Below are 14,172 nucleotides of genomic sequence, written 5' to 3' on the forward strand. Positions count from 1 at the left end.
TTTGAGACCAGAGAGGATAGAGACCAGTCTGCATCTCGTGCTCATGTTTCTGTTAGATTAACAAGAGTTTTATTTCAAAGTGTTGGTAGGAATGAGGTTTTCTCGTGCATGTTCTTTCTTTGACTATTTGCACTATCACCGTTAACATTCTTAGCTACTTTTAATTGAGCTGTGAAAATAGAACCATTCTTGCTGTACAGAAGGAACTCAGTAATGTTATATTGAGATAAACACATGACTCATTCTTATAAGTTTAGATGGAATTTGGACTCTTTATTTTCCCCAACTGTACTTCCTTTCCAGTTGATGAATAAATACGTTAGTTTTTCAGGTATTGATGATTAACAGTACTGGTTTTTAGCTCACTTTCCAATTCAAGTTCTATATGCAGCTGTGCATTTGTGGAGGTGGAAGCAATAATTGAGAGCGGTATTGAGAGAGAAAGGAACAAAACAAAAAAAACCTCAAAATCAAAAGCTTGGTACAGTACTTCAGTGGTGGATAGTAATGAACAATAGATGATTTGTGAGATAGGAAGGGGAAAGATAGTGCTGTTCAGAAGATCTCGTAAAAAAAAAATGAAGTTACTTTTATTTTCGCACTTTTTCCCCCTTAATATTAAAAATATTGTTGCATTATTGACAGCAAAACAGGAGAAAAACATGCTATAACACATTCAGACAGCATTATTCTTGCATTATTGAAGCAAAACAGGAGAAAAACATGTGCTATAACACATTCAGACAGTAGGAAAATAGATCTGCCCCACCTCATGGTTTTAACGTTGCTTCATTTATTAAAGTATCTACCATTTACTTGATACCTGTCCTACAATTTCAAATACAGAACAGCTTTCAGTGAGGCCCAGTTAAGGTCTGTAACTGGGTAGGAAAATTGATACAGCAAAGTGTGGTTGCCGTGGTCTGTGTCTGCAGAAAGCTCAAAACCCTGTCGAGGCAGTGGGCACCCTGGCAGAGAAGGGGGTAGTGACCCTCCAGTTTCGTCTGCTCTCTGCTGTCACAGGCATATCTTCATTCAGGCACTGAACTGGATCAGGAGGCTCTTCTGTTTGAATAACACTTCCTCATGATTTGCCTTCCTCCGTTTTTTTTCCTTGTGTGTTTTTCAGGAGGGGTAGCAATGCTCTGGCTCCCCTTGCAGCTGTTGGGGAGCTGAGGGGCAGCAACTCTCTCAAGCTTTACCCCTTAACAATATGTTTGTCAAATTGTGGTTTTAGTAGCTTAGTTACCCCACTTACTAGTGGGTGGAAGTCTAAATCTCACTTTTAAACATCTGTGTAAGGTATTTATAAAACCTTTGTCATTACTTTTTTTCCCCCTCTTCATTATGATGCACGGGATCATTGGATGAATTTCTCTTTTTAATTTCTTCATAGGATGCTTTTGTAGAGTGACAACTGGTTGGAATCTGTTCGAAGAACACTTAGAACAGAAAAAGTTGTGCATGAGTGGCCTCAGGTTGAGTAGGACTTGTAATATATTATCCTTATGAGCTAGGGGCTGCAGTGCAGGAACATGCTCAGAATTTTTTCCTTTTCTTTGGATTGCATCTTAATGGGTTTGCACTGCCTGAATTTGTTATACATCCTGTGGAGTTAGAAGCGTCATTACAAAACAGAAACAAATGTTTCAATACTTTGAAGTCTCTTCTGAAAGGTTACTTTTGTGGCTAGAAATAATTAAGAGAACAATGGAGGCTGGGAGGGACCTCTGGAGGCTTGTGCCATCCAGCTCCCGGCAGACTAAGGCCGCAGCTGGGTCATGTCAATTTGAGACTTCCCCAGAAAGAAGGTCCAACACTCTTCAGGGAGCACGTGGCTGTGCTTATCCACCCTCGTGACTTCTTTACGTCCAGCCAGAATTTCCCTTAATGGAGTTCTCCAGCCCTGTGGCCAGCTCTGTGAGATCTCACTCTTGTTGGGTCAGTATATCCTGTGCCACAGGGCCCCAAACCAAGGGCGGTGGTAATCCAGTGGGATTACACATCCAAATGTGTGTGAGTGCCTCCTGGGTGGAAATAGTTGTGTCCCACAAAACTACTGGCTATGCTTTTGCTGATGTACCTCAGTTTTCTGCGTGTAACAGCGTTTCCCTTTTCTTAGGAAGTACAGGCAAGTTAAACTGGCTAATATAAAACTGAAGGCAATAGTAAATAATGGTGCTTTTAAAAATGTAATCTTTCTAAACCTGGTCTGAATTTTTAATTCCATTTCTTGACTGATTTTTCTCTCTATTGTGATGGCTAGGTTTGTAGTTGCTTTCTTTCCTAGATGGTTTAGATGGTCTGTGGTTCAATTGACCTTGTATTCATGGGGAAAGGTTAAATAAGATGGACTCTATTCAGGCTAAACAGCTGGATCAAGTTAGAGCCATTCTGCCTGCTCTTCAGCATCTCTTAGGATATTTTGATAGTATGAGAAGTAAATTACCTAGCTAAAGGTCTTGTAAGTTTAGTGCTGAAACTAAAATATGTGTTGTTTTTTGTTTCAGATAGCAGTATACCTAACTTTGTTGGAGAGTCCTGCCTTTCACTGCCTGGATCCTTTTAACAGTGTGCCAAAGGTGAGTGGTTCAAGTTCAGTGGTTATTTTCGTAACTAAAGATAAGGAGTGAACTGGATGTGTTGCTTGGGTTTTGCTTTTATGTAGTGTAGTACTTCTGATTTTTTTTTTTTTTTTAACTGCTAGATGGATGATTAAATAGCAAGTCTTTTTCCTTAAGTGATCTGAGACAAATCCATTTTAGCTCTTCCTTTCAAAAAAAGACGAGAAAAAAGGATAGGCTCAGACTATTAATTAACCATTAGATATTGCTACCACTGTTTTTTAGCTCCTGTCTCACGTTACCTACTGCTTTGACTTGGGACATTTTCCCCTGAAGGTGCTGTAGGCAGGATGTGGTGGTATGGGAGATATGGAGGAGTAGTGGCCATCCATAGCCTGTGGTGAAGCAGGCTTAATACTGTTCTTTGAATTCTAAAAACTAAGTGCTAGCTTGCAAATTATTGAGAGGAAAGAAGGTTTGTGGGTTTTCTGTGAGAGTAGAACAGAATTGCATTCCATATATATGGAGTATCTTCCTGGGCTGGCTTTGAAGACCTGAAGTAACCTAATGAAGCTGATGTTTTCCACAGGATTCATTTTGTAGTGGTAGAGTCTGGCTTTCTTCTTTCTGTTAATTCATGCACCCTGTTGTCTGTTTCTAGTAACTGTAGTTGATCTCTGTGGCATAGTAGAGACTATCAACAGAAACCTTTAATAAAATGAAACCTCATTACAACTGTACTGAAAAATAAAAGCGAAAAGGCAGAACACTGAATGAACTTTCAGCATTGTAGTGGCTGCAGCATGGAGCAGAAAACTAGAAATGTTAGTTTCATTATTTTACCAGGTGGATTTATTATTTCTTACTCAAATTCTCTGTTTATAAAATAAAAATAATGCTACCTTATTCAGAACAAGGTTATGAAGGCTAATTATTGACATTTTGGAACCTTCAAATTGACAGCAGTGTATGAAGTCACTGTGTGCCTTGATATTTGCTGAGAGTTCTGTTAAATACTTGTTCAATGAAGTGTTATCAGATGTTGAAATTAGACTTAATTTGTTTAATAAAGTGCAGGTGAACCAGTTAGAATTAAAAATGCAATCCAGTCTTAAGTATAACATCTACATATGTTTTTGCAAAAGTTTCAGTTTCCTTCAAACTGAGAAGGAAATTCTGAAGTACTAGAATAGAAACTCTGAGATGCCGCAATTGGCTTTTGAACTACATTTTCAAATTATCTGAAAAATGTCTTTAAACAGACAAATTTATAATCCCAGCCTTTCCAACTGATCAGAATATAGCCTTGAACATTTTGTATTTGTGTTTAAAGACTAATAATGAGAAATATTTTGTAATAATTTTCTGGAGTAGAAACTCCAGTAAGTTTTCTTTATACATTTTGTGTGTTGTGTAGGTAGCAAAATTATAATATTATTGAAAGGGCTGTTAATGTAAAAACAAAACAAGCACACAATCCTAAAGCCAATGTTTCATCAAACTGTAGACTTAATCATAGTAAAATTATTCTAATAGTTCGGCTAAAATTTCTACTCAAAATTAAACTTGTATTGTACTGACTATGGCCCAAATTTTGTATTTAATTTTGGAATCTCTTTCTTGTCCTTTTTTATAATAGTTTTCAGTTAAATGTTCAGTGAAAATAATTTGTTTTAAAAATTCACTGCTTTGTTAAAGGAAATAGGTGTTTGGAGTCATCTTTATGAGTTGAATTTATTTCTGTGATATTTGGTTCTTGAGTAATTTGGTTTATTTCCTGGCGAAACTGGCTGCTCGTGGCTTGGATGGGCACATGCTTTGTTGGGTAAAAAACTGCTGGATGGCCGGGCCCAAAGAGTTGTGGTGAATGGAGTTAAATCCAGTTGGCAGCCGGTCACGAGTGGTGTCCCCCAGGGCTCGGTTTTGGGGCCACTCCTGTTTAACATCTTTATTGATGATCTAGACGAGGGGATCGAGTGCACCCTCAGTAAGTTTGCAGATGACACCAAGTTGGGTGGGAGTGTTGATCTGCTCAAGGGTAGGGAGGCTCTGCAGAGAGACCTGGACAGGCTGGAGCGATGGGCTAAGGCCAACTGTATGAGCTTCAATAAGGCCAAATGCCGGGTGCTGCACTTGGGCCACAACAACCCCCAGCAGTGCTACAGGCTTGGGGAGGAGTGGCTGGAGAGCTGCCAGTCAGAGAGGGACCTGGAGGTGTTGATTGACAGCCGGCTGAACAGGAGCCAGCAGTGTGCCCAGGTGGCCAAGAAGGCCAATGGCATCCTGGCTTGTATCAGAAATAGCGTGGCCAGCAGGGACAGGGAAGTGATCTTACCCCTGTACTCGGCACTGGTGAGGCCACACCTCGATTACTGTGTTCAGTTTTGGTCCCCTCACTACAAAAAGGACATTGAATTACTCGAGCGTGTCCAGAGAAGGGCAATGAAGCTGGTGAAGGGTCTGGAGCACATGTCGTACCAGGAGCGGCTGAGGAAACTGGGATTGTTTAGTTTGGAGAAGAGGAGGCTGAGGGGAGACCTCATCGCCCTCTACAACTACCTGAAAGGAGGTTGCAGAGAGCTGGGGATGAGTCTCTTTAACGAAGTAACAAGCAATATGACAAGAGGTAATGGCCTCAAATTGCACCAGGGAAGGTTTAGACTGGATATCAGGAAGCATTTCTTTACAGAACGGATTATTAGGCATTGGAATGGGCTGTCCAGGAAGGTGGTGGAGTCCTCATCCATGGAGGTGTTTAAGAGTCGGGTTGACATAGCGCTGAGGGATATGGTGTAGTTGGGAACTGTCAATGTTAGGTTAATGGTTGGACTGGATGATCTTCAAGGTCTTTTCCAACCTTGATGATTCTGTGAGTAATTTTTTCTTCTACCCTCTAAAACATAAAGAGGGGAGGGGTAAAAAACATAACCAAAGTGAAGGTGTTTACAGCAGGTGAAGGTTTTATATACTTCCCAAAATTTGGACATATCAGTTGGCAGGGTTGGGTGTAGGGGTGTGACTTGTTTGGTGTTTTTTTTTTTCTTTTTTTAAAGTATGGATACTCAGAATACTTCTGTGTCCAATTAGAGGACACAATTTCTGTAATAAAATTAAATCTAACTTCTGTATTAATATTTTGTGTCTTTTTCTATTCTTTGTGTGCATGTTTCTGGTAAGAGACTGTATTCAGTTTGGTAAAGACGTGATTCTGCGAAACATGGAGCATTCTAATGCCTTTTCTGAAAGGAAATGAATGCATAGGTGTAAGTTCAGTAAAGTCTACACTTGAAATGCTTTGTTGAACCAGAACATAGTAAACCTTTTGCCCTTTGAAGAGGAAATGCAATTGGCAACAAAGTAAATATTCACAAATTACACTCAAAATGTTTTTAGACTTCACAGAACTGTGGACAATAATGTGTCCTCACAGGATTTTTTTGAGTTGGAACTACAGTGTAATTAGTGTGTGGTTGTCAAGACCTGCCAGCTCATCTTTTATCTAGCTGGGCAAGCTGGCTTTTTCAGTTGGTTGGTTTTGGTTTTCTCTCTCTTTCTTTTAAAAAAACCCCAAAAACAACAAAAAAAACACCACCTATATTGCAAGCACCCCTTTAAAAAAAAAAAAAATACATCTGTCATTTTTGCAGTTAAATTAAACATGAAGTTACAGATGAATAATGTTCTGGCCATTTATTACAGTTATTCAGTTGTTGCAAATCTGAAACTATCTGAAAAGCATTTAACCTATTTTAGAACATCATATTGTATATAGTGTTATTCTGTACTTTTGAACTTGTTCCTCATTCACTTACAGTCTTTGAATTGGAAAAGAAATTGCATCTTGTATTTTCACAATAGAATATTTTGAAAAGTAACTGCTCAAGGCACGTATTACTATTGCAATCCTTTTTTGTATTTTAGATAAACTCTTCTGGGAAGTGTTCTTTAATTGTATAAATTTTTGAGACTTCATACACCTTTATGGAATGTACTGTTTGTTTCTTCAGGGATACCTCTGTATGCAGGAGGGAGATTGTTTGATGAGATCAGAAGCAAACAGGTACAAGCAAAATTATCAGTGCATTAGTACTCAACAGATTTGCCAAGCTGTGATCAGACGTCAGTGGCTACAGTACCACAACATTTGGTGAAAAGCCTAGTCTGTAAAGGTACTCAGAACAACCATGACACAAATGTGCTCCTCATCTGCGAGACTGGGGACCTGCTCACAGCTTCTGAAAGACTGATCCTCCTCGTTTAAAGAGGAAAAAGCACCACAGACATTTCAACTTCATGGAACTGTCTACGATGCTGTATCAGAAGACTTCTTGGTGTTTTTCTGTGGATCAGCATGTTTGTAGTTGTTGGTTTTTAAGGAGTTTAAACCTAAGGAAAACAATACCTATTCTTAGCATTTCATATGAGTTAGTTATGGGAAATTTTGATTCTGACAGTAATTTAGAGAATGAAATGTAGGTATTGAGTGGATGTCTGGATTCATTTTCCTTAAAAAGAAAAGTTTCCTGTGATTATGTCAATTATCCTAGGTGCCTGAAATGTTGATTTTAAGCCTTTGAATGCAACTTTAGCATTACTTAAATATATTTACAGTCATTTATTATAATAAATGAATTTATAGGATTCTGCCTGTTAGGTTATGCTAGTGTCATAATACTTTCTAACCTGTAATTGTGGACAGGAAGGAAGAACATTTTCTTCCCACTACTACGCCCCCATAACTACAGGTATAACCCCCAAATAAATTGATCTTCCCTGTACTAGGTAATTTTAGTACTTTTTTTAGATTTTTTACTACATTTTCTCTCTGTAGTAATTATAGTTCTTGGCATGAAAATACAGGAATGCCTTTATTTACTAATAATATCAAAATAGATTATTAAGAATCATCACTGGTCTATAATTTTTTTCCAGATTTGATAGCTTCGGGTGCAACTCAGGTTTGTAGACATCTGTGGTACTTGTTACGGCCCACAAATGGCCTTTGCTGTATATTTTCACTGCAATCCATATGGATTCCTCATCGGAGAACACTGTACAGGTTTCATCACATGGAAATTCAGTTTAGTAAAAATAAAACTATGACCACGTTTTTCTTGGTGGAAGTAGTTTTGTGGTTTGATAGCCAGTATGGACTTTGGCTGTCTTCTTATCCAGCACGTCAGTTTTTCTGAGCCAAAAAAAGCTTTGCCTGCTGAAAAGAATCTAGCGTATTGCTCATGAATATAGCTATGGGTTAACTTATATATATAAAAAATAGATATATATGAGTAAACTAAGGTTAAGCTTCTGCCTGAGTGAATTTGTGAACTGAGCACAAAACACGCAGTGACCAACCTTAGTGTCTTGACCAGTGTTCAGAGGAATGCTACTGGCAGAACTAGTTACTGAGCCCCCATTTCTGTGGTTTCTGAATAAACAGATCCCTGTGTTACACCAGGTTCAGTTAGAAGATTGGAATACGCAGTGTACTTTTGAGGGACACCTGATGTGGCTTCAGATATATGATCTTGAGAAACTTCAAGATAGCTTATGCAGTTAAGCTACATCACAGGGCAGGTATCCTGAGATGATGAAAGCATTCATGACTTGGGTGAGTGTTGTACATAGAGACATACATCAGGGAAAGTCAGCCTGAGGCTTTTGAGAGGCGGGGACTGAGAGCAGTCTTTGCTAGCACTGCCTAGTGTGACAGGGCTGTATTGGCACGGAGGTGGGTTGGTGATCCCAAAGTCTCCTGAAGGAGGAACCAGATTAGCAGCTGAGGCCCATGTCACTGAGCTACTCCAAGATCTAACTGCCCCATAAAGGAGCTGTTGTAACCTTCGGCTTGCAAACACCACCTGGAGATCCCCTCCCATCAGGTTTCTGAGGGGTGCCATGCCTGTTTTGTAGCTCTTTAGGGCTGACTGCTTGAGCTAGTGTTTTTCGGAAGCGAGGACGCAGCAGTGTTGGCGTAGGTCACTTATAAAGTCAGTTGAAGGCTTGTTCCTCCATTTGATAATGGCTGGAAGGCAGCTCTGGTGTGGAGGCTTTGAGGGAACTTTAAATGATTTATTGTTCATGTTAGAATTGATATGTAGTAGAAATATAGCTAAAACTGTAAACATGTATTTTCAGTAGTGCTCTTTATGTATTCCATATAACATTCAAATGGTATATATTACGTCAAATGTATTATGATATTAAAAAACAGTTCAGCTTGCTGAAATACTGCCTCTTAATAAATAGGAAGAAATTGTACATGCAGTTCATCTTGTTTCATATCTGGCAAATGGTTTTGTGTGTGTTACCCAGGGACACCCTGGATAACTGCTGAAATTGGTGAATTTCACAGAATGGAAAAATATTTAAGGGTTAGTGTGGTATATTTGCTGTGGAATTCTGTTTCTAATAACTCGGTTAATTAATCCTGGATTACAATTACTGTTTGCACTGTAGTAACAAAGCTCAAATTGTGCTAAGCAGAGAGGACTGAGAAAATGAGCTTGTCCTGTTGTTTATTTTTTAAGGCAGTAGTAACACAAAGCGTAGAATACCATGCATACAGATACAAACCTTTTACAGTCTATTTTTCTTTCCCTGATTTGAAGTTTTAGAGTCTAATTTTAAGACATCACAGGCTTCTTGCAGTCTCCTGGGTTTAACTCCCACTTTCCTTTGTGCTGTCTCTTCATACCCTTTTGTTTCAGGGATCCCCTGCAGCTCTCATCCCTCCTTATTTTGGAGGCTGTTGTCCGCAGCAGCTGCTCTTACCCATAATGCAGCCTCCCTGTCCAGCTTATTTTCTACCTGTTCTGTCGCCCTCTTCCCCCCCCCCCCCCCCTCCTTTCTTTTAAATGAGCTTACTCCCTGCTTTTTGATTCAGCAGCTGTATGCATAATTCTTACAGCAGGTCACCTGCTACTATCACTGCTACTCACATTGGGTTTTTTCCTCACTAGTTTGAGTCTTTGCATTTATTTTCAACATGTCTTTTCCTCGTGACCACTTGTTCCACCTCTTCCTACTAACCTTTAAAATTTACCTGTAGCCTGATATTTTTTTTAATGTGAAATACAGGTATCTTAACAGACGTGTTCCTATACACAAGTTAAATATCTGCCTCTCATGCAAGCAGGCCACAGCAGGTGATGTCAGAGAGATTCTTTCCCTGAAGCAGTAGGTAGTTGGGGATTCCAGATTTTCCCAGGAGACTGATTTTGAATTCTCAATCTTGCAACAAAATCAGTAGCTCTTTGTCCGTTGCTTAGCACATTCCCTGATAAGCTGGGTTGTGTCATACCATTAGTTCTCAAGTTATCACATACCAGCCCCAAAAATGCTGTTGAATGAGGGTTAGACCTCTCTTTATATTTGATTTCTGAGTTTGTTTTTCAAGATTAAATGGAGTATTCATTTTCCTTTCTTAATTCTCCCTGAATATTACTGAATGGCATTTTCTGGCAGCCCTGGATTTATATAGGATCTGGAAAGGTCTGTTCCATTATTTCTAGAGACAGTGCTGGTATATGATGGTGAAGATCAGGGTGCTTGGTGAGCTAAAGCATTTATCTCAAAAGAAAAGCATATGACATCCCAGAGTTTACTTAAATGTTTTGACTGAACTACGAACCTCGTGTGTGTGTGTATATATGTATGTATATATGTATATTTATAAAAATGGCTTTGAAACTAGCTTATAAGCAAGGTTTTGACAGTTGTACTCCTTAGAAAATGAATTTACTGTCAGAGGGATAATGGAAAGTTGCATTCTCAACTTCTGACTTGTGCTTCAGGCACTCTTAGGATGCACGTCTGCTATAACATACTTTCTGACTGCAGTAAGTTACTGAAACTTCAGGAAGTCTTGACCTGTGAGCTCTCTCTCATGTAACTAGTAACACGTCACCATGTGGCCAAAATGAGTGTCCCACATGTGTGCTGGGCTTATGTCCAGTTGTGTGAGGAGTGGCTGCTGATGTGTATTCTTCAGGAAAAGGGGGCGACAGAGGGATCAGTAGGTGATTGTGACCTGCTCCCTGGCTGTGGTTTAGGAGAAGAGGAGGACTGTGGTGGCACAAAACAGGCCACTGGTCAGACTGAGGAATCTGGCCTGTAAGTGCTGGCTGGGCGTTTTTGCATCCTGAGTCACTAATTCTGCAGAAAATAAGACAAAAATTGGGGGCAGCGGTTGATGTGGTGTCACAGTGTTGCTTACCTTTATGGAACTAAAGCTTGGTTTCAGGATTGAGTTTTTGAACCTAAATGTATTACATGCTAGAGGAGCAGGAACAGGGCATCAAATAACACTTCAGTCAAAGACCTGTTCCTCCAAGTTCAATTTTCAACAAGAAGCTTAAGAACAAGAACAAATAAAATAAAAATGCTTGGCATTAGTCACTTGAAGCATTCAGAGGTTCTGTGATGCAGGAAAGAGAACTCTGTGGCTAAACTTCCAAATTCCAGACCTGTGGTTTTGAACCTGTTTTTCCTTTATTTAATCTTGGTTCTAGTACAGATATTAATCCTCACTGTCTCTCTCCATGTTTGGAAATTATTTGGCTACTATTATTTCCCTTTCATGTTTCTTGATGCATTTTATTGTTATCTGGTGGGAGTAAGGATGAAAATGTGTCAATGAGTGTGTGAGGATAGAACGTCTCATTAGTGTAAGAGTACGTAACATTTCTGGATGAAAGGGAATGTGATGTAGCAGCCAAAGCCAAATGTTTAATTTTTAACTGATTTGTTTATTGCAGGGAGGTTTTATTCAGAAAAGTAAGCTGTGGAGAAATTTCTGGCAGAAGATAGAACAGTAGGAGGAGATTTAGAGGAGTTTGGAAAGATTCAGTTTTGTTCAAGCACTGGAGCTGAGAGTAGGAATAAAGGAGGATGAGAGTCTGGTGTCGCCAGGCAATGTTGGTCTCTGTTCAATGCATATTTTGCTCATAGGAATATAGACTCTTCTAATTGCTTATTCTTGGTTTGGGGTAACTGTTTCTATGGAAGAAGTCAGATACTCCTAGTCTTTATCCTGTAAAAGTTTACTTTCGGAAGCTTATCTTTTTGAGCAGCAGTTCTGGTGCAGTGGAAAAATCATATTGGGGTAATAGTAGTGGAACAAATTTTTAGGTTGTCTGTGTAAACTGTCTTAGAGTAGCTGACATGTGAACCGCAAGGTAAGAGTTCAGAAAAAGGAGCATCTTCGTAACGTGCTTACAGCAGCCTGTGTTCTCTGGAGCACGTCTGCGTTGCAGTAAATACCCTTCCATCCTTTTCCCCCTGTGGTGAATGGTGTTCCTCTCTTGGTTTTGTGTCCCTCTCCTTTGACGGAGGAATTAACAATGGCTTGCTGCTGTAACCATGTGACGGAGCACTCACAAGTACTATTTTTTTGGAGGAGAACCTCATTTGAACTGGAGGAAGATATGTAAGAAATAATTTGGTTGAAATAAATGAATGCTGCCAACATTCCAGATCAAAAATACAGTCTTGACTTTAAATTTAAAGCATTTTTAAGAGCTGTAGGACAGGTTGCTTTGAAACCTGTTATATCTGGAAAAGTGTGAAGGATAGCATTTCCTCTGCACTTGTGTTTTGGGAGTGGTAAGAGAGGATTCCTGTCCAGACTCTGAAGAGATGTTAGATGGAAGAAGAACAGATAACTTGAGGGGGAGACTGGGATGGCCCTTTCTTGCCTGGACTGATACTTTCCCGGTTGTGTAGCATTCACACAGCAGTCAGCGTGACCAACAAGAGACTGCAGCATTCACTCACATCTTGTACAAGATCCAAGAGTGCCTTTTCATTTAAATTGTGCTTTCTCTTGGTACGTGTCTTATCAGGAAATTAAAAAGATAGCTCTCCGAGTAACTATCTCGTGGTCCAGTCTTCTTCAGGAAGATGTTCAGATTTATACAGGACTAAATTTAATGGTATTAGCTGTTTCTTAATGAAATCTAACACTATCTTTCAAGCTGCCTCTTTGGTTACGTACATAAGCACAGAATCAAGAATGATATCTTGCGTCCGGTGATTATTTTTACCTGTACTATTCAAAAACCTTACTTCTAGAAGATAGCCTTTTGCCTGAGAAACTCTCTTGGATACGAGAAACAGTTGTTCAGTAAGCCCAAATTCAGCTAAAAATCTGTGGAATTTTGTCTTGAGAGTTAAATTGAGGAGTATCTTAATTTTATTTTTGTTTGTTGCTGCTACATGCACCTTTTTGTATTGGATAAAAATTCTAGTCTAGGTGACCTGATTAAAAAAAAAAATAATAATCCAGAAGTCTCAGTAAACTGGAAAGCTCACAGGAACAGAGTCTGAACAGGGCCCTTAAATCACCTAGTACTCTGTGAGCTAGGAAATTAAAAATTGTTCTAATATATGTATTTTTCACATTTTCCCACTGTCATGAGGTAGATTGGGATTTTTTTGTAAAGAGGTTGATAAATTGCTTAAGACTATAAAGTGAATATTGTCTAGAAATGGACAATATATTCTTTTTTTTTTCCTTAAACAGCTTTGGTTGGGAATAAATGTGGTTTTGAACTGAACAAACATCTCTTCCTCTTTCTAGTTAAAAAGTGAATATATGATTTTTCTATTGGGGAACAGAAGGTCGGCAGTTCAATTTTATTTTCAGCATTTTATAGACAGTTTAAAGTGAAATCCCTTGAAAAGTAGGTAGCAGTGTTTCAAGGGATTAGCAGTAAAATGTAGCAATCCACAGTGATTCTGAGCTTTGTCCTTCTGTGCAAGATCAAGGTTAAACTTCTTATGTCTGAGGACTGTTCTTTGTTTATACAATACATAAATGTACTAACACTTCCAGTGAAGTATAATTCCTGCAGACCACTGAATGTTTGAACTAGGGGAAAAGAAGCAGCAATGGAAGCAAATCATTCAAACACTTTTTTTTTTAATTTTGAAAGAAATTCAAGGATGTCTCCTTTATAAAATTTCATGGTGTTCACCATATCCTGAGTGGCTGGCTCTTTTAATTTCAAGGCGAGAAGGAAGGTTTATTGATAGTGAGGATGAAAGTGCATGAGCAGCAGTACACTTAATTTGTTCTTCCACAGAGCATGTTTCACCAGTCTCACCATGTAGGTAATATTACCTGAATGTCCTCTCAGCAGAATATCTGTTATTTTTCTATGATCTTGTGTGCTTGGCTCCCTCCTATCCCCTTTTTGTAAGGGACTGTGGAGAGGTTTGTAGGTGTAAAGTGATTTGTAATTTTGTCTTGTATAGACACCCAATGTATGTTGTATTGTTTCTGGACTTTCCCCTCTCTTCTATATTTTTTTTTTGTTTGTTTTCATGTATTTCCAAATGTACAGGTAAGCTTAAATGTTGGCTGCTGTGAGGAATGGAGAGATAACAGTCCAGAGCAATACCAACAAACATTAAGATTATCTGTGTCTCTGACTTAGTAGAAACACCTGTAAACCAATGCGGAGATGTGGCCATTAATCATTGCTGCTGTTTTAGAGGCGAGATGAGGTTTCTTTTCCCCAAAGTTTCCTTTAGTGCAGTTGAGCTGTTTATTAGCTGTGTGGCTTTTCAGAAACTACTTTTAAAAGAATTCAGGAAGAGGTGA

The 14,172-nt window shown here is 39.0% G+C and overlaps 1 protein-coding gene across 2 annotated transcripts in view; it reads left to right on the forward strand.

The window, feature by feature from the left end:
- The window catches only part of LOC141939427 (cytoplasmic protein NCK2), a 155,839-nt gene that overhangs the window by 30,375 nt on the left and 111,292 nt on the right, over positions 1-14,172 (forward strand). For both annotated transcript variants that reach the window (XM_074859126.1, XM_074859128.1), the window contains one exon: positions 2,511-2,582. The gene's annotated coding sequence lies outside the window, so the exon portion shown is untranslated. The remainder of the gene's footprint in view (positions 1-2,510; positions 2,583-14,172) is intronic.

This window comes from Strix uralensis, chromosome 2 (assembly GCF_047716275.1).
Source record: "Strix uralensis isolate ZFMK-TIS-50842 chromosome 2, bStrUra1, whole genome shotgun sequence".
Lineage (NCBI taxonomy): Eukaryota > Metazoa > Chordata > Aves > Strigiformes > Strigidae > Strix > Strix uralensis.